This window comes from Bos grunniens, chromosome 7 (assembly GCF_055505025.1).
Source record: "Bos grunniens cultivar Pamir isolate PY7600 chromosome 7, Bosgru_T2T1.0, whole genome shotgun sequence".
In the NCBI taxonomy this organism is placed as follows: Eukaryota; Metazoa; Chordata; class Mammalia; order Artiodactyla; family Bovidae; genus Bos; species Bos grunniens.
In genome coordinates this window covers 34519316-34542570 of record NC_141171.1, presented here as the reverse complement: position 1 = coordinate 34542570, position 23255 = coordinate 34519316, and the positions used below count along the sequence as shown (strand labels likewise).

At 41.6% G+C, this 23255-nt stretch overlaps 1 protein-coding gene across 7 annotated transcripts in view; it reads left to right on the top strand.

Annotated features, from left to right (window-relative positions):
• Positions 1–23255, top strand: part of TNFAIP8 (TNF alpha induced protein 8) — a 144519-nt gene that overhangs the window by 105540 nt on the left and 15724 nt on the right. The window contains exon 1 of one of the 7 annotated variants that reach the window (XM_086410741.1): positions 6373–6578. The exons of the other annotated variants lie outside the window; for them this stretch is intronic. The gene's annotated coding sequence lies outside the window, so the exon portion shown is untranslated. Of the gene's footprint in view, positions 1–6372; positions 6579–23255 lie in introns of those variants that run through there. 7 annotated transcript variants of the gene reach the window in all.

Genomic DNA, 23255 nt, shown 5'->3' with positions numbered 1-23255 from the left:
TGTATAGATACATGTGAGTGATTCTCAGCAGAGTTGCGTTCCACTCAATTAGTCATCTCTCCTGATAACATGTTAACTTGTTGGGCACATGCACAGGCATTTACACTCTCGATTGTAGCCCTCTTCAGTGTTAGTGTCACGTAACAGGTGCCTGACCTGTTCCTTGGTGCTTCTGCTATGGTTTCTCTGAGCCACAGGTTGCCTTGAGTCCCTCTCACCAGAATCTGCCAGAGCTGGGGTCCGAATTCCTGGTGGGTTTTTAGGAAACCAGTCTGGATCACAAACTTGCAGTCAAACGACTGAGATCAGTCAAATGCCAGGACAGTGTCTGAGCTTTGCGCCCCAGCACATGTGCCAGCCTTGCAGAACCTTCCAGGAACCTCATGGTCGGCATTGCCCCACCTCCTAGAAATTTTAATTCTTCAAAAAGTAGAGACTTCCACGACAAAGAAGGGGACCAATATCTGTCAGAGTATTGATCATATAAAAGCTCGTTTGTTCCATGGTGGTGGTTTATTAATATCTTCTATAATCTAAAAGCTCAATGGTATCATATAAGCTCCCACACCAGGGGTGCCTTCCCTGTTTTAACCTCATGTCCTGTGGCAGCTTATAAATCAAGTTCATTGCTAAGCATCACTTTACCAGTGTTCTCCCCCCTTTCCCCAGCCCTGCTTTGCCCAGGGAGTGATGAGTTCAGAGGTGAAGCTGTAGTTCAGCTCTGATGAAATCCATAGCCCTTGGTACAGCTGACCTTGATGTCATATATAATGTAGAAGGTGTAGCCCATGCTTTAAAACATCGAACTTTGATGTGATTATGTTTCCTTTTATATAGTCATTAGCCTTAGAGTGCAGTGTGCTGACAAGGACTAAAAATGGCAAGTCCGTCTAAGATCCATGCCATACTGTCTCCTTACAGGGTACTTCACTGGTAACCTGGTGTTGCCTGACCCCCCACCCCAGCTCTGTAAGCTTAATTATCCTGGGGCCTTTTTCTTCCTCACTTCTGAAATTTTCATCAGACTGAATTTGCATCACACCTTTCTTGTCCTTGCATGAGGATGCCCTTGGGAGAACCAGGATAACATGGCTTATGAAATTCCCCGCTCCTGGCAGTTGATAATCCAGGAAGAAGCAAGAGAATGCAGTAGGGTGAGACAAAGTCTCAGGACCCAGTGATTTCAATTCAGAATAATGCAGCACATCATTTCATTAATAATGCAGAATAATCCTAGAGTTGCCACAAACCATTTATTTGTCAACATTTCCATCCATATGAGAAAGATGCTAACAACTTGGGAGACAGTGAGGTAAACATGGCTGTATACTTCTCTTCATTCAGTACATTGTACCTAAAAAGATAGTATAAGCTGAAATTTAAAAAAAATCAAATCATTATATATATGTGTGTAATATTTAAGGAAGGCCTACAGTGCAAAGCTTTTTGTAATGAAATTGCCCCCTACAAATATAAGTAGAATCCCCATGTCTGAGAGTTAAAAGCAACTCTGAAGGGCCTTCCAAAGGTCTAACTTTATTTAGAGATGAGGAACCAAGGCCTAGAAAGGTGATGTTTAGGTCCTTCTGTCCACCTTGTACCTGTTTGGCAAACGAGAAATTTCACAAGCCTAGGTTTTAGCATCGCGGATTTTTGCATGAGATCTCCTGGAAGCAGGACAACCTAATTTGTTTGTGGGTGTCCTACACTGCCTTTCGGGGGAATTTGCCAAACCTAAGTGGAATGGTTGAACACACAGAGATTTACAATTTCACCTTCTCTTATGTGCTCCTCAGGAAAGTGAAAGATAAGGAGGTACCGTGAAATAAAATTTCACCTGCAATAGAGCCTTCAAGATCCCTGGTTTTCAAAGTGGTAGACTGAGTGAGAGGTGATTAAGAGTGAGCTCAGTTGTTTTCATTCCTTTGAGAACATGGCTCAGGAAAATTAGCTCCATAGCTGCTGATGGGGCAGGGGTGTCCTTCCTTGGGGGGAAGGTTTGCATGTATGTGGCCGAGCACTGGTATTTGGACACCAGACATGCAGTTGCAGGAGCAGGTGGGTGGCTCTCAACCAGATTTTCCCCAGAGCCCTGGGAGCCCGGTGCAAGCTAGGGGTCAGAACACATAGTTTTCTGAGAAGCAGCTCAGTATTCCCTCAGCCATTGATCACAATTCCTGAAAGACTAGTTGCTTGGATCCTTTTTCTCCCAGTTGTATTAAGATATAATTGACATGCAGTGCTGTCTAAGTTTAAGGTGTATGGCATAATGATTTGATGTGCATATATCATGGAATGATTATCACAGTGAATTTAGGGGAGATATGTCATCTCATATAGTTTCAAAATTAAAGAAACAAAAAAATTGTTTAAAAACTTGTATGTATAGCACATAGCAGTGTCAGTTATATTTATTGCATATCTTAAATCTTGTTCTAAGGGCTTCAGAACCTTGAGGGAAAGTTAGGTATGGAGCTGGAGTGTGTGATGAGTGAATGACTCATCATTCGCTGAGTGGATTGCTCTGGGAAACTGTAACTCCTGTGTTGTTAGATTGGTACCTTATGATATTTATGTTTTGAAGATGTATGGGCATGTGTGTTTGTGTATATAGCACTGTCCATGGACTTACATGGGAATACGGTCTCCAGCTTCATCGTGACAAACAAGATTTAATTGCATAAATAACTGGGAGTAAACTTCTTCCAAGGAAATGTGGAAGCAAAGAGGCCACTAAGCTGAGTGCCCTAGGTGAGCACGTCAGCCCGAGGCCTGAAGCCTTCCAAGACTTCATGTGCCCACACCAGGGTTGCCTGTCAGGAAGAGAATAAGCGATTTATGAACTTTCCTTCCATCGTGACTTGCCGTGTATCTAGCCGTCAGTTCAGCTGGCCCAGGTATGTGTTCTCATGTGGCCCCCGCCTAGGCTGAGGAGCTGGGGATCAGAGGTGTCCCCAGAGCACAGGCTGCTCTGCTCACTGTGGGCAGTCCTGTTTCCTGGGTGCAGCCTCTCTCCCTCCATCACTGCCGCCTTCTGTGGGCCTTGGATACTCACAGCGGCAAATGTTGGCAAAGTTAGTACTTCTGTGTGTGGAGAGCCCAGCCCTCAAAGAACTCCTAGTTCAGGGCATCACATGCAGCACGTGTGCATTCATAGTACAGAATGCAAGGTGGGCGTTTAGGCTGAGTGCAGGCCAGAGGATGATGTGGTAGACCCTTTGAGAATCTAGAGACTGTTTTCAGCAGACATCACAGGCACTGGTGCCTCCAGAGAGGGGTTGGCTAGGACTTCAGTGAGGCCCTTTAGGGAAGATGAGTGGAGAGAAGAGTGGAAGAAGGTTTAGAGCACCATGGAGTGGAGGGTTCATGGCAAGCCTTGGTGGGCCATACTGCAGCAGTACATGGCACCAGCCTAGAAGTCAAGCTGCCCAGAGGGACACTCTGTAGCAGACAAGGCACTGGGCATCAGGAGACCAGTTCTCCTCCTGACTTTGCCCTTGGTTGTCTGTGCAACTTTCAGTCACGGATGAGTCTCTCTGAACTTCAGCCTTCCTCATTAGAAAAGTGCAGGCATTGACTGTAGACTGAAGCATGCTCTGTATAGTGAAGAACAGGAAGCCTGGTGTGCTTCATTCCTTGGGGTTGCAGAATCAGACATGACTTAGCGACAGAACAACAACGAATGCCCCATATACCATTTAGGAGGCAAACAAAATTATTGTAAGAAACTGTGGGATTTGAACTGGAACACGGCAGGTGCAAAGTAGTGTTTTAGGAATACTAAGTGGACGAGTATCATATCTTTTTGCTTTTTCATACTGTTCATGGGATTCTCAAGGCAAGAATCCTGAAGTGGTTCACCATTTCCTTTTCCAGTGGACCATGTTTTGTCAGAACTCTCCACCATGACCCATCTGTCTTGGGTGGGCCTACATGGCATGGCTCATAATTTCACTGAGTTAGACAAGTCTGTGGTCCATGTGATGAGAAAGTGAAGAAGAACTAAAGAGCCTCTTGTTGAAAGTGAAAGAGGAGAGTGAAAAAGTTGGCTTAAAACTCAACATTTAGAAAACTAAGATCATGGCATCCGGTCTCATCACTTCATGGCAAATAGATGGGGAAACAATGGAAACAGTGACAGACTTTTCTTTTGGGGGCTCCAAAATGACTGCAGATGGTAACTGAAGCCATGAAATTAAAAGATGCTTCCTCCTTGGAAGAAAAGTTATGACCAACTTAGACAGCATATTAAAAAGCAGAGACATTACTTTGCCGACAAAGGTCCGACTAGTCAAAGCTATGGTTTTTCCAGTAGTCATGTACAGATGTGAGAATTGGACTATAAAGAAAGCTGAGCACCAAAGAATTGATGCTTTTGAACTGTGGTGCTGGAGAAGACTCTTGAGAGTCCCTTGGACTGCAAGGAGATCCAACCAGTCAATCCTAAAGGAAATCAGTCCTGAATATTCATTGGAAGGACTGATGCTGAAGCTGAAACTCCAATACTTTGGCCACCTGATGTGAAGAACTGACTCATTGGAAAAGACCCTGATGCTGGGCAAGATTGAAGACAGCAGAAGGGGATGATGGAGGATGAGATGGTTGGATGGCATCACTGACTCAATGGATGTGAGTCTGAGTAATCTCCGAGAGTTGGTGATGGACAGGGAGGGCTGGCGTGCTGCAGTCCATGGAGTCGCAAAGGACTGGACATGACTGAGCATTTGAACTAAACTGAAGCAGACAAGAACCCTAGATTGGTCTGGAGGACCAACTGAGCCAGGGTAAACGAGCCCAGGCAGAAAAGTGTGTGCATCTTCAGTCAGAAGAGGAAAATAGGTTTCCCTGATGTGAGCTGTGAGGGGAAAATTGGAGAGAGAGGTGAGGGCTGGTCTGTGGAGTTAGTCTCTGAGAATACCCACTTTTATAAGGGAAAGAGGTAGATGCATCCAGTAAAGGAAATAGAAATGGAGACACTCAGTAAGTAGGAGGAAACCCGAGAGAGAACAGGGCTTTAGAAGCCAGGGGAATGAGAGCCCCGTGGAGGTGGTGGTCAGCCATGTCTGAGGAGAGGTGCTGTAGAAAATAGCTTTGCTGTTTTCTCCTTAGGCCTCAGTAAAAGCTGGGAGCCTGTGTTTGAAGAGCTCATCTTCTGAGAACCCCTCACAAATGTTCAATCAATATTTAGCATATAAAACACAACATAAAATTTACCATCTTAACCATTTTAAGTAGATGGTGGGAAGTGGGGGCAACCCAGATGGCATAGTGGTAAAGAATCCACCTGCCAATGCAGGAGACATGGGCTCGATCCTGAGTTGGAAAGATTCCCTGGAGTAGGAAATGGCAACCCAGTCCAGTATTCTTGCCTGGAAAATTCCACAGACAGAGAAGCCTGGCAGGCTACAGTCCATGGGATCACAGAGTCAGACATGACTGAGCACACACACATTTGGGGCCCGGGGGTTGACTGCCCCAGCTGTGAGCAGGTGCCCAAGCTCCTGAGGAAGGAAGACTTTGATTATCCAGGACCTCCAGGTCCTAGTTGCCTGCAGATTCCTTCCTGATCTCTACCCCCTTCACCTCTGACCTCTCCCTGTAGCATTGCACAAAATCAGCCCTGGTGCATGAGGGTAAGAAGTGAATATAGGTGTAAAATTTAATCCAGTTCTTCATACTGCAGACTGTAACTGCAGCCACGAAATTAAAAGATGCTTGCTCCTTGGAAGGGAAGCCATGACAAACCTAGACAGCATATTAAAAAGCAGAGACATTACTTTGCCAAGAAAGGTCTGTATCATCAAAGCTATGGTTTTCCCAGTAGTCATGTATGGGTGTGAGAGTTGGGCTATAAAGAAGGCTGATTGCTAAAGAATTGATGCTTTCGAATTGTGGTGCTGGAGAAAACTTTTGAGAGTCCTTTGGACAGCAGAGAGATCAAACCAGTCAGTCCTAAAATAAATCAACCCTGAATATTCATTGGAAGGACTGATGCTAAAGCTGAAGCTCCAATCCTTTGGCCACCTGATGCAAAGAGCCAACTCATTGGAAAAGATCCTGATGCTGGGCAATATTTAAGGCAGGATGAGTAGGGGACAATAGAGGATGAGATGGTTCGATAGCATCACTGACTCCAAGGACATGAGTTTGAGCAAAGTCCTGGTCTTAGTGAAGGACAGGAAAGTTTGGCATGCTGCAGTCCATGGGGTTGCAAAAAGTTGGATATGACTTAGCGACTGAACAACAACAACAACAACAACAGCAACCTACTGAGAAAAAGTTTGGTCCAGTCTGAGAATTAGAGAGTTTTTCTCTCCTCCCTTTCACCTACTTTCACTTCCTGTCTGCCTAACTGTTTTCTTCCTGTGACAGGAACACATGTCTTGGAAAACCACTGATGCTTCTGCCAGGGATACCCTAGATCTGACATGTAATATGAAGATCTGACATGTAATATGAAGATCTGACGTGTAATATGAAGACCAAAATATGAGGGTTTTGGTCTTATACATGTTAAATAGGATTTGGGCCATGCTAGTAAACTGAGCCATCCTGAGGAATTTTTAATTTCCCCTGAGGTAAGAACCAGTGAGGTAAGGCTTTTATTGGTGATTAGATGGCTTCACCCAGGAGGTGCTGGATAAATAAGGAGATTTCCCTGGTGGCTTCCTGCAATGCGGGAGTCCTGGGTTCAATCCCTGAAAGATGCCCTGGAGAAGGGAATGACAAGCCACTCCAGTATTCTTGCCTGGAGAATCCCATGGACAGAGGAACCTGGTGGGCTACAGTCCATAGGGTCGCAAAGAGTCAGACACGAGTGAGTGACTAAGCACAGAACATAATCACAGAGACAAAACCAGCTGGGGCCTGCCTGTGATATTTACCTGGTTGAGAAGTACTGTTTCCCATTCTGTAAAAAGCAGTCAAGGATGGGCTTGCTCCAAAGAACATTTTTCCTTTTGTAAAGTTATCTGATGAAAGTGCACTGACTGTTCTCCTTACTGTAAAGCACATACAAAACCATTTTCACATTGGGGTTTAATATCACGATTAAGTCAGTTACGAAACAGCTAGAATGAAAATGCACCCCTCCCCAATATCACAAGTGTAAAACCTGGACTCAAATTCTTCAAAGAAAGGAGATAATTAAAGAAGGAGTCTCTGTTTAAAAAAACTTTTTTTAATTAAAAATTAAAAAAGAAAAAGACCCGTTCTCCAGAGAGTTTCTGGAGGTAGAATTCAGGGGCCAGTATCACCAATAAAAGGGAAGGAGAAGAACCACTGGGAAACCAGAGCAGTGAAGGAAGTCAGGGGAGTGGCGATCTGGCAGGTTTTAACATTGCAAGGGAACAATGAGGAAGAAAGAGTGAGTGGGAGCGAGGGGAGTGGCAGGCGGTGGCAAGCACGGGGTGGGACCCAGGCCTGATGCAGAGCCTTCAAGGGAGAGAGGAAGGGAGGAGTAAGGAAATAACTTTAAAATGGAAAAAAAAAAAAGGTACTTTATGCAAAACCAGAGAGGTGAGCAGCAGTATAGGCAAGAGACCACTCTGACTGAGGGGAGACATTTCGGCAGTCTGTTTATTTTGTTTGCTCGTGCAGTTAACAGGGGGTATGAAAGGGTGCTGGTCTCCAAAACACAGTGCAGACTTGGAGCCCCTGAAATAGTGGTGTTTGGAGGACACACAAGCGCCCCAGTTCTTCTCAGGCAGGATTAATGCCGGGGCCCATAAACGAGGACATGACGTTGAGGAATGCTGATGCTTATCCACCAGCCAAATGGGGGCCTGTCAGAATCAAGGGCTGTGTTGTGCTGGCTTGGATTCCTACGGACTTTCTTACTGGGTTATAAAAATGATTTCCTCACAAAGCTTGCCAGTGGCAGATGATGAATTAGAAACACAGTAATGCCAGCCCTGGGGAGGCATGTTGAAGCTGTCAGCTGTACTGTGCCAGCCACTGGATGGAAGGCCACTGGGACGTTTGGTAAATGGCTGTTGGAGGAATGGAGAGCTGTCACTCTGTCTCTCAGTGAAGCTGCACCCAATTTCTGGGGGGTTCACTCATTAAAAAGTCTGATGGTTAGCAAGCTCACTGAAGAAATTCAGGACGAGGGTTTTTATGGGCTGAGCTGCTATAAATTATTTGGCTCACTCGACCATTGGTCTGACTTGATGATCAAGGTGAGAACCCCAGAAGTGTGTGGGTGGTTCCCTGGCATTCCTGTTGACACTGTCCGTCCCAGCATGCTCTGGGGCTGCCCTTCTGTGCCAACTCTTGGGGCGTGGGGGAGGGGAGTTGTTCCTCCTGCTTCTCGGCGGTGGAACTTCAGTGTGCTTGTCTCAACACGTGTAAGGGTTAATCAGGTAAATGTAATTGCTGCTGAGAGAGGCACCCTAGCTGAAGCCTGACATAGCCCTCAGAGTTGCTAGGGGAAGAGTCATTCTTATAGTCCTCAGTTGTTTTCCTCTCTTTCTCAAAGATGTATTTTTAATGTAACATTATGATATTGGAATCTCATGGACAGATCTTTCCTGGTGACTCAGTCAGTAAAGAGTCTGCCTGCAATGTGGGAGACCCAGGTTCAATCCCTGGGTTGGGAAGATCTCCTGGAGGAGGGTATGGCAACCCATTCCAGTATTCTTGCCTGGAGAATTCCATGGACAAAGAAACCTGGTGGGCTGCAGTCCATGGGGTCACAAAGAGTTGAACATGACTGAGTGACTTTCACTTTCATGGTATTAGAATCCCAGGGACACAGGAGCCTGGAGGGCTACAGTCCGTGTGGTTGCAAAGAGTCAAACACGACTGAGCAACTAACACTTATATACTTTCATGTGGTGTTACACCAGCGCATAAAGACATTCCTGATCTATAGTTCAGTCCTTTGTATCTTTTTCTTTAAAATTCTCAGGCGACCCTTCATTTAAAATATAATTAGAATGAAATTGAAAGAATAAATTTATTCTGTTATTGCTTAGTTTCTTGAGGCCTTCTGCATCTTCAGGTTTTTCTGTAAATGAAGATATGGAATGTCATTTGGACTGTTTAATCCAGAGGAGGAGTGGGAGAATGGTTATATTTGGTAGGAATACTGGAATATCACAGAAATTACCAGAAAATAGTCTCTTAGAGTAACACTGTCTGTTGTCTTTCTGTTCTGTTTTCATGCCCCCATCTATCCTTATTCTGTGAAATAGTCAAACCTGTTTTCACTGTATATCTTTTACAGCTTCACTCAGCCAGATTTAAAAAAAATATATATTTGATGCTGTTTTTTATTCCATGAATGACTCAATTGACTGAATGTAGCAGCTACTAAACTTGGCAGTTTGTTGCCATCGTCATGCCCCTGGACAGGAAGTGTTCAGTATAGATATGACTAACCAGTTTCCAGGCTTAAAAATAAAGTGGGGGATTTCTGGACAGAATAAGTCTTTGTCACCCAGTTCAATATGCCTGACAAATCTGAAGCTCACAGCAGTGGCTTTACTTTCTCACTTTTTCCAGGCCAGCACTTCACCTGACATTTTCTGTTATACAGATTGAAACTTACTTTATGGAGTTTGGTGGGTTTTGTTTTGTGTTAAATGAAGTAAGAGGACATTTGAAGAGTCATGAGAATCAGCTACAGTCAGTATTCTCTCCTTGTTACTTCTTTTATTTTTAGCTTCTTTTAAATCATCACCCTCCTGAGGCAGGTGATGGGGAAAAATAACCTTCATCTGCCTGCTGCTGCTGCTTCAGTCTGCCTAGGTAGCAGCTTAAACTCAAAGCGTCAAGGACATGCCACAACACTGTATCCTCAAGGCTTGTCTTCTTGAATCTAAGGATCATTTGAAACAGTACTTTTTCCCCAAAAGTTACTTCCAATCATTTTAGCGATTCTTAAGATTTCTTTTGTCAGGAGGAATTTATACTATTTTGACAGATCCCCAATGGTTTTTCAGCATCTCTCTACCTACAGTTATTGTTTTAGTACTTCAAAGATAAACTTTATATTTTATTTTACCTTGCTGTCTCCCTAAATAATGTCATTTTCCCTCTCTTAATACAAGTTTTTCTCTCTTTTCTTATTCTGAACAGCTGTTTAGTTTGTTTGTGTGTGTGTGTGTGTGTGTTTTTTGTGGGGAGGTCTTAGGGATTTAAGAAGTGTAAAAACTATGTTTTATGGAAATGTTAAATTAGATACAACATTTATTAGTTGAGAGTGTCTATAACAACAGCAAGGTTTTTCTCTTAACTCTGCCCAAGTGTTTGTCTCTGAGCTTCTATTTGTTTTTCATATAAGAAACTGTGCCAGAGAATGATGATTTAAAATACAAAATGCATGCAAATATTTTTAGTTTGGGTTAGCGTGAGGTCAGTAATGATTCTTTGGGACAACTCAGATTTATTTGCCAAATTTAGAAATAAATCATAAGTTTATAAAGAATGGGATTGTAGTTACTATATTTGAGCTGAATGTGGCTGTGACCCTGAAATGATGCTTCTCCTGTGCTCCTCCTTACCGCCTCCTCTCTCTTCAAGAGTGAGGCAGGAAAGAGTAAGGTAGTCCCTGCTATGGCTTGGATTAGAACTTGATAAAAATCAAGTTCATTGAAAATGTAGGCATCCTGTGCTCCAAATAACCTACACCTGTTCTAGCAAGATGTTTTCAGGGGAAAGAGGGAACTGTGTATACAAGCTAAACTTTCATTGAATAAAATGATTCCCTGAGGTTTTTTTTAACTTGAATATCTTGCAGTTTATTGTTTGAATGTTGAATGCATAGAATTAGAGCATTGCAGGCATTGGCAGGGTGAGACTTTTTATGTCATTGCTGGCATGTGCCCAGTTTGCCTTGTCTATCTTTTCATGCAGCTGCTCAGTCTCTCTTCGTAAGAATAAGCGGAGTCTTGTTTTGTGTTTGTCACAGCAGGGTATTACTCATAAATTAGGCCTCTGCTGTGGTGATCCTCTGACTTAAAATGTAATCTTCTCTACCTTTTTATTTTGCGAAGACTACTCTCCCTTTGTAGCCTTGTTGTGGCAAGACTCGTCTAGTTTTTGTGATATTGGACACGTTGCAGGCAAACGGAAAATGCCTGATAATCAATGAAGTACAAGGGTAGACATGGTCTAGAGGGTAAACTATTTTGCAGAACTTAAACCTCTGCTGTTTCATGAGATTGATAGATCATCCAAACGTTGATAATGAGCCATCGTCTGGCCTTCCATCTGATTTTTAGGTACAGGAGGGCACTGGGCTCTGTAGGAGTTTATCATCCATGGTGCCAGCTGTCAGCTGAAACCAAGATGGACATTCAGAATGTACTCTGCATATGAGGGGCATTTAAAAAGCCCCGTTAGGACCTTCTTTTTGCTGGTTCTTTTAAGGCCGTGGAGGTGATAACCAGTCTCTTAGCTAGTGTTTTGAATCACAGTGGTCATGGTTAGGCTCAGCACAAAGCCGTGGTGGACTTTAACCAGTTCAGATCTGTCCAGGTGGATGGAGGATGTTACAGGCTAACTTACTACTTCATCAGAAAATGGAAACTGGAAAGTTGTCTTTCGAATTTGGTTCAGTCGGGCTCTATTATCAGAGTGTTTTGGTACATCTTGTGGGGCAGTGGAAAAGGGAGTGTTTTCGGCAACTCTTGTGTTTGAAAGGCCTTCTTTTTTTTTTTTTCTAAACTAGTTTTTAGTTGTTGTTGTTTGTTGTGCCACAAAAGCATCTCTCAATTTCAGTTCATTGGAATTGTTGATCTGTGGAGTTCTTCCTGAGTAATAAGTTTTAGAAGAAAGATTAGAGAATAAAAAGATGTTGATTGAGGGACAGAGAAACAGTGGATAGATCCAGATGTAAAACTCTTTGGGGCTCCATAAAGCCTTTTAACAACTAAAATCTTAGCCCTCATTTGTTTGGTTTATACCTGGCAGATAAGAAATGAACTTAATCAGACTTTGATAGCAAATTAAAGGCATCAGCCCTCTCTTTAATTGTGCACATACATGCTCAGAAGTTCTATCAACTAATGGATGATAAAAATAAACTGCTGACCTGAATGATGTGAACTGTGCCTAAAAAGAAAATCTTGTCTCTAAAACCAGAAGGGCCCCCCAAATGGTCACCACGTTGCCTTGAGCCCACAGACAAAGGAATAGCTGTTACTGAGACTTCTACTGACCCAACACCAGCCTCCAACTAATGTTGCAGGCATCTTTGCAGCAATCCTTCATGATGAAAAAAATACTGTATTAAAATATTTCAGATTCTTTTTCCTCTATCAGAATGCAATGAGCTGTAAGTCAGCTCAAGAAAAGATGACCTAGCCCCTGACCCCTTGGTACTTTATAAGATGCCATTAAAACCTTGAAGACCCCAGGCATTATTGAGGCCAACATTTGGAATCTTAATCCAAGAGTTCTAAAACATCCTTTTTTCTTTTCCCTCCTTGGCCTGTGTCTAAGTTTGCTCTATTTTGTGATAATACCAATTTAATGGAAGAAAAATATTCAAGATGCTAGACACTTGCTATTCAAGAATTAACTTTCTTTTCGTTAGCTAGAGTCTCTAAACACAGTTGAAACATTCATTTAAACATGGTTTCTAAGTTTCGGGAGGAGAGGGGTCAGTATGACGTTTTTTCTTTTTTTATTTTGTATGATATAGTGGGAAAAGATTTCACTTTAATTCATCAACAGGAAAAATGTGGTAGTATTTATTTTGGGTGTTTGCTACAGAATGTGCCCTGCATTGGAATGTGGGTGGGGTTCTGGCATTTTTATATTTGTATGTTTCAGGGAATTAAAGGTACAGAGAAGCATTTGTCCATTGCCTATATAAAGACTAACTATACAGCTGACAGCTTAAAAATACTGTATGGGATGACATTTCATGTCCAACAGTAGCATCTGTTTCCTTAATTCTGAGATTAACTGATGGCATTAAAGATGGATGCTGAAAAGAGGAAAGGCCCTTCTTTTTGCCAAGTTTGTTCACTTCCCTCACCATCCTTTTCAAGGCAAGAGTAGATTTAATGACATCAACTGAAAATTAATAAGAGATTAGTTAAAGGGGAAAACTGTTCAGGTAGGGCAGATTTAATTTTCAGATTTAGAAACTGACTCAAATAATATACTCTAAAGATTTGATTCATCTTTTTTCTAATCGTGTTATCTTTACAGACTTCTTCCCTGGTGGCTCAGACGGTAAAGCGTCTGCCTACAATGCGGGAGACCTGGGTTCAATCCCTGGGTTGGGAAGATCTCCTGGAGAAGGAAATGGCAACCCACTCCAGTATTCTTGCCTGGAGAATCCCACGGAGGGAGGAGCCTAGTAGGCTATAGTTCATAGAGTCACAAAGAGTCAGACACGACTGAGAGACTTCACTTTCACTTTTCACTTTACAATATACATTGTCTCATGTCTTAGAGATAAATTCAACATAATTTTTCTAAGATATGTTCTATTTTTGCAGCAATGAGAATATTAGAAATCATATGAAGAAAAAAATCAATAAAGGTAGATTGCCATAAACATATAAAAGCAGTGTTTACTAAACTAATAGTAAAAATATATAAAACACTGCTTCTATATGCTTGTGGAAATCTTTGTCCTGTGTCTCTTTACCAGGTTGAGCCAAGTAGTGTGAACTGGTTCTTCCTGGGTGTGTGTGACATCTGGAGTCATCCCAGAAGGTGCTCAGCCCCTTTGCCCATCCCAGAAACAAAGCCTAGACACTGTACCCACCCCCTTCCCAACTTGCTAGGCATACTCACTTCTCTTTAAAACCAAACCTGACCTAAATGACCCTGATGCTGGGAAAGATTGAGGGCAGGAGGAAAAGGGGATGACAGAAGATAAGATGGTTGGATAGCATCACTGACTCAATGGACATGGGTTTGGGTGGACTCCAGGAGTTGGTGATGGACAGGGAGGCCTGGGGTGCTGCGGTTCATGGGGTCGCAAAGAGTCGGACATGACTGAGTGACTGAACTGAACTGAACTGACCTAAATAGGATAGCTGTTACTTAACACATCCATAGTCACTGTTTTCAGTTCTTTATAATATCCTCAAATTTAAGAAAGAGCAACAGTATACAGTTATGTGTCCCTGTGTCTTTCACCATATTGGACACTTTACCTGTTAGAACATGTTTCAGTTCATTTAGAAACTGGTTTGCCATTTCTGAAAGTTCCTTCACAGCTCTCTCACAGGGGTTGTCAAGACAGGCATATGCCAGGAATCTGAGTGTAAGTTAATGCCAGTAGCTCTCACCAGAGAAGATGATGCAATACAGAAGACCCATCTCTGCCCTTGAGGAGCTTTCAATCCAGAGGAGATATCAGACATGTGTATGAAGAAGTACATGCAAGGGGATGCCACATTTGGGGTAGAGAGATTCAGGAAGGGCTGTCTGTGGCTTGATACCTGAGGCACAATTGTTGAGATGAGTAGCATGGGTAGGAAGGTTTGGACTGGATAGGATTTCTGGAACTACGGTGGTGGTACAGTACATGATTTTAGGAGGCCTGAGGCACAGAGCCAGTAGTCTTCAGTAACTTTACAAGGCCATTAGTCCCTTTCAACTCCCTTGGAATCCATTGCATCATTCCCAGAGAATGCCTATGTTTGGGGTTGTGTGACCTTTGCCACCTTACTCACACTGACTCATACCTTTTGTACAAGGCAGGTAGACTTGGGGCTCATGGCCTTTGGCAGTCAGCAATATCTGGCTAGAAATGAATAGTACTGGGGATTTTCTTCTCATTGAAATAATTTTTATGATTTAAAAAAATTTGAATGATTTTTGTGCTTATGGTACATTTAGGGGAAGAGTACCACTTTTCATTCACATTGTTTTTATTGGTTCCTTTTAAAATTTTTTTTTTTAAATACCATTTTAAGTAACCAGAGGGAAACAAAATACAGATAGGAAGTGGAAAATAAAGGCAAGCATTAACATGGCTGGACTTGGAGGCCATTTTGCTAAGTGAAATAAATCAGAGAAAGACAAATACTATATGACATCACTTATACATAGAATCTAAAAAAAATACAACAAATAGTGTATATAATGCAAAAGAAGCAGATTTATAGATATAGACAACAAACTAGTGGTTACTAACTGAGGGGACAGTACAGTGGTGGGGAAGTGGGGTTTACAAACTGTTGGGTATAAACAGGTTCAAGGATTTATTGTACAACATGGAGAATATAGCCAATATTTTATAACAACTGTAAATGGGAAGTAACCTTTTAAATAGTATAAAAATTATTTTAAATATTAAAAAAAAAAACAAAGGCATGTTGTGTTGGTGGCGCTCAAAGAACGAGCATTTAGATTGTTGCTCAGGTAAATACAGGATATCTTCTGGGGTGAAGAGAGAGATTTGCAGCAAGTATGCTGAGGTGGAAAATGCAAGGCATTTTGAGGGAAAGGTGAGTCTAGAAGGTGGTGGAAGCCTGGAGATGTGTTGACAAGTCAGAACTAGGAAGCCTTCTTACTCAACCAGATTGCCAGCCAGGGGAACAGAGGGCCGAGACTGCGTTCCCTCTTGGAGTCACTCCCAGGTCTGAAAAGTGACTCAGAAAGGTTTGAGTCCCTGAACCTCTAAAGCAGGGTGGTTAACTCACATGTCTTAGCTAATTTCCTGGCCCCTGTGGGCCTGTGACAGATGGTAAACTGAACAAAACCTGTTTCTTATCCCCTTGCACCCTCTGCCCCCAGATGTTACAAGAAGGTCAGATATTTCTTGAGAAATGGGAAGTGTGAATTTTTATGTCAGTGCTCCCAATTTTTACATCTTTTTACTAAATAGAAAAACAAAAGTAAAGCATTATGAGGGCACATTTTGGGGTTGATGAAAATATTCTGGAATTAGATAGCGGTGCTTGTCACCTGTTGTGAATATAATAAAAAAAAATCACGGAGCTTTACCCTTTTTAGATGGTTACAATGGTCATTTTTGTGTGATATGAATTTTGTCTCAATTAAAAAAAAATTATGGGGGCCCAACCAAAACATGTTGCCAGCCCAAATTTGTAAGCTCTGTTTTAAATGAAGGAATTACTCTCTGCTACTTCTAGCACAATTTAGAATCCCAATATAAAGTACCTTCTCACAGGGGAGCCAGAGGCCAGGAGTTAATGAGGGTCCCGTTGTAAATTTGCGTCAACCTCTGGGCCTCTTTCTGTGCCCGTGGTCTCCATGGCTCCTTCCATCTCTAAAAGCAGGATTGGCAACAGACATGGGTAGAGGTGAGATGGCTTAAGCTCTGGAGGACTGAGTGAGTGGGTGGAGAGGCAAAGCTTCAGAAAGGTGGGGGCTGCCAAAGTGTTTCAGAGAAGTGATTTATTTTGTTGTTATTTGGCAGCTAGTGGTAAAATTGATTGGTTATTTTATTTGCCAAAGTTTGTGTTACCCAAATATCTACCATTAGGGAAGTAATCCATCTCTCAGACAGCAAGTTAATGTACTTAAGGAAACGTTTTTTAGTTCTTAAAAGAGATCGACTATAATGGCCTTTTTTAGTTATTTTCTTAACTGAAAAATGAGTTTAATATACCATGTATGACTCAATATAAAAGGATTATGATTATTTTAACAAAACTATTTGGCTTTATTATTTTTAACTCTAAGTTAGCCAGCTTCAATAAGGGCAAAATAGAAAAGATTTTTATATTATAATCCTAACTTAGTTTTCAACTTTTTCTTTCTTAACAAACTAGCGAAGAAAGGTGGAGTTTATGCCTTTTTAAATTTCCAGTTTCTTATGAATTTATCCTTAAAAAATGCCTTTTATAGTCTTAAAAAAAACAGCATCTGTCCTTAAAACAGAATTGTCTTATCTCTGCAGAGTGTGGGTTATTCAGTAATTTTTACTAGTTTCAAATGTTATCAAAAGATGATTTTTTTTCCCAGATTCCTATCTCTAGTTATGAATTGGCTCATTTAGAATAAAATTTTTCCAAAGGACTATATTGCAATATTTGTTTCTTAGGTAAATTTGAGATATGATATTTTAGGTATAATAACTAGTTAAAATAATATAATTAATTTATAGTTTCTCACGTTGTTATATCTTATTTTAAAAACCAGTACTGTTTTCCCATTCCTCCCTTGGCTTCCTTTTCCCCCAGAACAACCTGGGAATTTCTTTTGACCCAGCAGATGCATTTTAAAGATTAATTGAACATTTATTATGGATAGGAATAAATAATTATAACCAACACCAAAGATTTCACTTTCAGGGAAAATGGAAGCAAATAATTATGATACAAAGCAGTTTGCAAAAAGAAAGTTTTTGACAGGATTAGTCAATAAACACTTAAAGGAAGAGATGATATTTGGGAGGCATCATTGAGGAATGGATAGAATTTCACCCAAGGTGGCTCTCCCTTGTTTCCATCACATTTCTGCTCAAATGCCACCTTTCCATAAAGGTCTTCCCTAACTACCCTGGAGAAAATAACATAGTCTCTCCGCCACCCGGACTGTTTCCTCATCCTCCCCACCCCCACCAACACACACAATCTGCTTATTTTTTTCTAACCCCTGTCAGTGTTTGACATGTGTATATACACATTTGTTAATTTGTGTCTTGGGGTCTCCCTCTACTAGAATCTGTGCTTCTTGAGAGCAGGCACTTTGGTGCTCAGTAAAACATGTGTTGAGTGAATGAACAAGTAACTGGCTGGGAGAAGGCTTTTCTGCTAAAAGTCTGTTTACTGTTAGAGCTTCAAACTGTATGGAAAATCCAAGTTCAGCTTTTTCCCAGGATATTTATAAATTTGGCACAATCGCCACCTCTCTGAGACCCAGTGAACACATTCTGTAGAAATTAGGGAGAGATTTTGATGCCTGTAACTAAATAGCAAGTATTATGAAAACAAATTCTTATTACTCGTAACCTTCCTACCTTTTTCCCAAGCAAGCTTTCCGTAAACATTCACTAACTGCTCGTAATTTAGGTTTAAATTATTTCTAATTTAAACTCTCACATGTCCTTTGGTTTCGGACGTACAGACTCTGCTGGGCAGAATTCTAATTTCTGAAAAGCCAGGAGGAATTCTATAGGTTGGCTCTGAAATGTAGTCACATTTCTTTCTTTCCTTTTTTCTTTTCCCCCTATGTTTTGACCGCACCATGAAGCATGTATGATCTTGTTTCACTGGCGAGATCAAACCCAAGCCCCTTGCAGTGGGAGCACTGTGTCCTAAGCACTTACCTTAACCAGAGAAGTCCCTATTCATATTTAAAATGGCTGCAGAGCCTGGAAACTGAGTGTACCTGTGTGCAGATGGCCAGGGAAGGCCTGTGGTAAACCAGCAAGGTTATCTCCTTCTAAAGGCGGACAGCCACAGTTTACCTCAAGACCCACATGGTTACCATGTGGGAATGTGGGCCCGATTTGGTCAGACCTTATGACAGCCAAAAGAAAAATCAGAAACACAGAATTTGAAGCTACATTTTTCAAGTTTTTAAATGACCCACTAATTCTAAGAATACAATTACCATATGTAAAATAGATGACCAGTGCAAGTTCGATGCATGAGGCGGGGCACTCAGAGCTGGTGCTTTGGGACAACCCAGAGAGATGGGGTGGGGAGGGAGGTAAGAGCGGGGTTCAGGATTGGGGGGACACACGTACACCTGTGGTTGATTCATGTCGATGTATGGCAAAAACCACCACAATATTGTAAAGTAATTAGCCTCCAATTAAAATAAATTAATTAATTAAGAAAAAAAAAAAAGAATACAACACTATATGGGCCAAACAACAGAGTGTCTATGTTGCAAACTCTATAAGGCATCCTAATCTAAATAAAACAATGGAGGATACCTGAGTGTTAGGAGCGGGGAAAGGATTAGAAAGAGGGGTAGAAATGACTTCACAGAGAACCTAAGTGCCACTCTGGAGGTAGCCAGCAGTAAGCACATTGCTTCTGTAAACCACTAGAGTCCTTTTTTTTTTCCCCCCAAGGTTATACCCTGTAATTTTAGAGCTTCAGTATATCTTGATATTTGGAATGAGATAATTTACTTTAAGGCCCAGCAAATCTCATCTTATCATTCACTTACCTTTAATGGAATCTAGCCTCTTAGGACTTGACATGGCTCTAAAATGCTTGACTAGCTTAACCTTATCAAACAGTTATTGGGGAAAGGTTTTGACAAGAATGTTGGGAGGCTGTGCCAAGAGGCATATTTGAGAGATGCCCAAGCTGAGGCCAAGAGGTTACTGCTCCTAAAATACTCAAACAGATGGGTTTGGGATATTTTCATGGAAGATGCCAGAACATTTGCAGTACGGACTCAGATAGCTAAATATGGTCACTTCGCCAAATTAAAGTGGCTGGTTATTCTGTATGTTTTGGCAAAAGATGAGAGAAAAGCAGTAGACCAAAAAAAAAAAAAAAAAAAAAGAGAAAGAGAGAAAAGAAATGAAAATGCATATCTTTTATATAGATTATTTTTCTTTAAAACAAAAGGTGTTTAACATCCCACAGTTGGGACTATGTTTTTGTCCATGAAGTATAAGAAAATCTATTTGTTAAGCTCTAGACACAAAAGAAGGCTCTACACATGGACATCACCAGATGGTCGACATCGAAATCAGATTGATCATATTCTTTGCAGCCAGAGATGGAGAAGCTCTATACAGTCAGCAAAAACAAGACCAGGAGGTGGCTGTGGCTCAGATCAGGAACTCCTTATTGCCAAATTCAGACTGAAATTGAAGAAAGTGGAGAAAACCACTAGACCATTCAGGTATGACCTGAATCAAATCCCTTATGATTATACAGTGGAAGTGAGAAATAGATTTAAGGGACTAGACCTGATGGACAGAGTGCCTGATGAACTATGGATGGAGGCTTGTGACACTGTACAGGAGACAGGAATCAAGACCATCCCCAAGAAAAAGAAATGCAGAAAAGCAAAATGGCTATCTGAGGAGGCCTTAAAAAAGCTGTGAAAAGAAGAGAAGTGAAAAGCAAAGGAGAAAAAAAGATATATCCATTTGAATGCAGAGTTCCAAAAAATAGCAAGGAGAGATAAGAAAGCCTTCCTCAGCGATCAATGCAAAGAAAGAGGGGAAAACAACGGAATGGGAAAGACTAGCGATCTCTTCAAGAAAATTAGAGATACCAAGGGAACATTTTATGCAAAGATGGACTCAATAAAGGACAAAAATGGTAGGGACCTAACAGAAGCAGAAGATATTAAGAAGAGGTGGCAAGAATACACAGAAGAACTGTACAAAAAGATCTTCATGACCCAGATAATCACAATGGTGTGATCACTCACATAGAGCCAGACATCCTGGAATGTGAAATCAAGTGGGCCTTAGGAAGCATCACTATGAACAAAGCTAGTGGAGGTGATGGAATTCCAGTGGAGCTGTTTCAAATCCTAAAAGATGATGCTGTGAAAGTGCTGCACTCAGTATGCCAGCAAATTTGGAAAACTCAGCAGTGGTCACAGGACTGGAAAAGGTCAGTTTTCATCCTAATCCCAAAGAAAGGCAATGCCAGAGAATGCTCAAACTACTGTACAATTGCACTCATCTCACACGCTAGTAAAGTGATGCTTAAAATTCTCCAAGCCAGGCTTCAGCAATACGTGAACCGTGAACTTCCAGATGTTCAAGCTGGTTTTAGAAAAGGCAGAGGAACCAGAGATCAAATTGCCAACATCCACTGGATCATGGAAAAAGCAAGAGATTTCCAGAAAAACATCTATTTCTGCTTTATTGACTATGCCAAAGCCTTTGACTGTGTGGATCACAATAAACTGTGGAAAATTCTGAAAGAGATGGGAATACTAGACCACCTGACCTGTCTTTTGAGACACCTGTATGCAGGTCAGGAAGCAGCAGTTAGAACTGGACATGGAACAACAGACTGGTTCCAAATAGGAAAAGGAGTACCTCAAGGCTGTATATTGTCACCCTACTTATTTAACTTATATGCAGAGTACATCATGAGAAACGCTGGGCTGGAGGAAGCACAAGCTGGAATCAAGATTGCCAGGAGAAATACCAATAACCTCAGATATGCAGATGACACCACCCTGATGGCAGAAAGTGAAGAAGAACTAAAGACCCTCTTGATGAAAGTGAAAGAGGAGAGTGAAAAAGTTGGCTTAAAGCTCAACATTCAGAAAACTAAGATCATGGCATCTAATCTCATCACTTCATGGGAAATAGATGGGGAAACAGTGGAAGCAGTGTCAGACTTTATTTTTCTGGGCTCCAAAATCACTGCAGATGGTGACTGCAGCCATGAAATTAAAATATGCTTACTCCTTGGAAGGAAAGTTATGACCAACCTAGACAGCCTATTAAAAAGCAGAGACATTGCTTTGCCGACAAAGGTCTGTCCAGTCAAGGCTATGGTTTTTCTAATGGTCATGTACGGGTGTGAGAGTTGGACTATAAAGAAAGCTGAGCACCGAAGAATTGATGCTCTTGAACTGTGGTGTTGGAGAAGACTCTTGAGAGTCCCTCGGACTGCAAGGAGATCCAACCAGTCCTTCCTAAAGGAGATCATTCCTGGGTGTTCTTTGAAAGGACTGATGTCTTTGAAAGGACTGATGTCTTTGAAAGGACTGATGTTGAAGCTGAAATCCCAATACTTTGGCCACCTGATGTGAAGAGCTGACTCATTGGAAAAGACCCTGATGCTGGGAAAGATTGAAGGCAAGAGGAGAAGGGGATGACAGGATGAGATGGTTGGATGGGCATCACCGACTCAATGGACATGGGTTTGGGAGGACTCTGGGAGTTGGTGATGGACAGGGAGTCCTGGCATACTGCGATTCATGGGGTCACAAAGAGTCAGGCACGACTGAGCGACTGAACTGAACCGAACTGAGATATAGGATGTGGAGTTCATTCCCTGATACGTCTTGATGAATTACTGGTAAAGATAGTGATAGGTTCCAAGGAGGCAGACGGGAGCAGTGGACTGTGTCTCACTCCGTGGAATCTGGAAGGCACGTGTTAAGCACTTTGAAGAGGAGAGAGATGCATAGAGAGAATGGTCCCTTAGTTGTCAAGGATCATGATCAAGTAAGCCAAGACAGAAAGTTAACTCTCCCAAAAGGCAGAAAATACATTGGAAGAGGAAATGTTTTATTCTTTCCTTTGGATTTAGATTACTTTGCCACTGTACTTTGGAAAAACTTCTTGGAAGAAGTGGCATTTAAACTGAGCCTTAAAGGATGAGCAGGACTTTTTCAGGAGTGAAACATGGTGGACACATCATTTTGCTTTCCTTTTTTTCCCCCTCTCTCTTCTGATGTGTAAGGCCTAGCTTCTATTTTTTTTTTTTTTTTTTTTTTTTAGTTCGAGGAGTTGCTTTAGCTTGGGCAGTAGAGAAGCTCTAAGAGGTGAGATTATATAGCTGGCTCAGCCACATCACAGCATTTGCTAGAAACCTCATGAAGAGTATACATTCTCTTAATTTCACCTTTCTTACAGAGCAACCATGCACCGTAATGGACTGCCATGGACCCTAGCTCTGCCCATCGCTAAATGCCCTTGGACAAGTCCCTCGACTGTAGAGCCTCAATTCTCTCATCTGCTCCCTCAGGGTTACATAATAGTAAGAGGACCAAACCAGAACAAAGCTTTCATAAACACATGGAAGTGTTATCCTAAAAATATTTTGCAGACTATGGAGTGCCACGCAAATGTCAGTTGTAATTTGGTTGTCTGGTTGTCTCTGTTATATAGCCAGGAGCAGCCTAAGGAGACCTGAAAGGGTATGCTGATCACCAATTCCAGTTTTAGGGGTGGCTCAGTAGCTAAACTGCACTCTAGTGTGTTGGCATTTTAAGTCTGTTACTGGTTTTCGTAGCACAGGAGTGAATATAAATATTCATGAGGAGCCAGGGCCTCTGGCAGGATGGGAGAACTTAGCGGGTGGAAAAGTATAGAACATCATGGGGCTTGTTTAGAGGACTTTCCTCTGTAATCTGGTAGAAGCTTGGCTTATATCAACAATGGAAAGGCTTCATGTCCTCAAGAAGGTATGTAAATAAACCCAGCTTAATTGAAAAATCTTTAAGAAAAACATAAAGTATCCTAATCCCATATAATAAATAAGGAAGGTTTCATTTAATTTAAAAAGAAAAAGAATAGCTCACTAAAGTCAGTTTGGTATAAACACTTATAGGATATTTTTATTTAATTTCAAACTCATGTGAAGCCTAGTGATAGGTCCTGTTCAAGTTTTGATTAAAGTATCATATAAAGAGGGTAA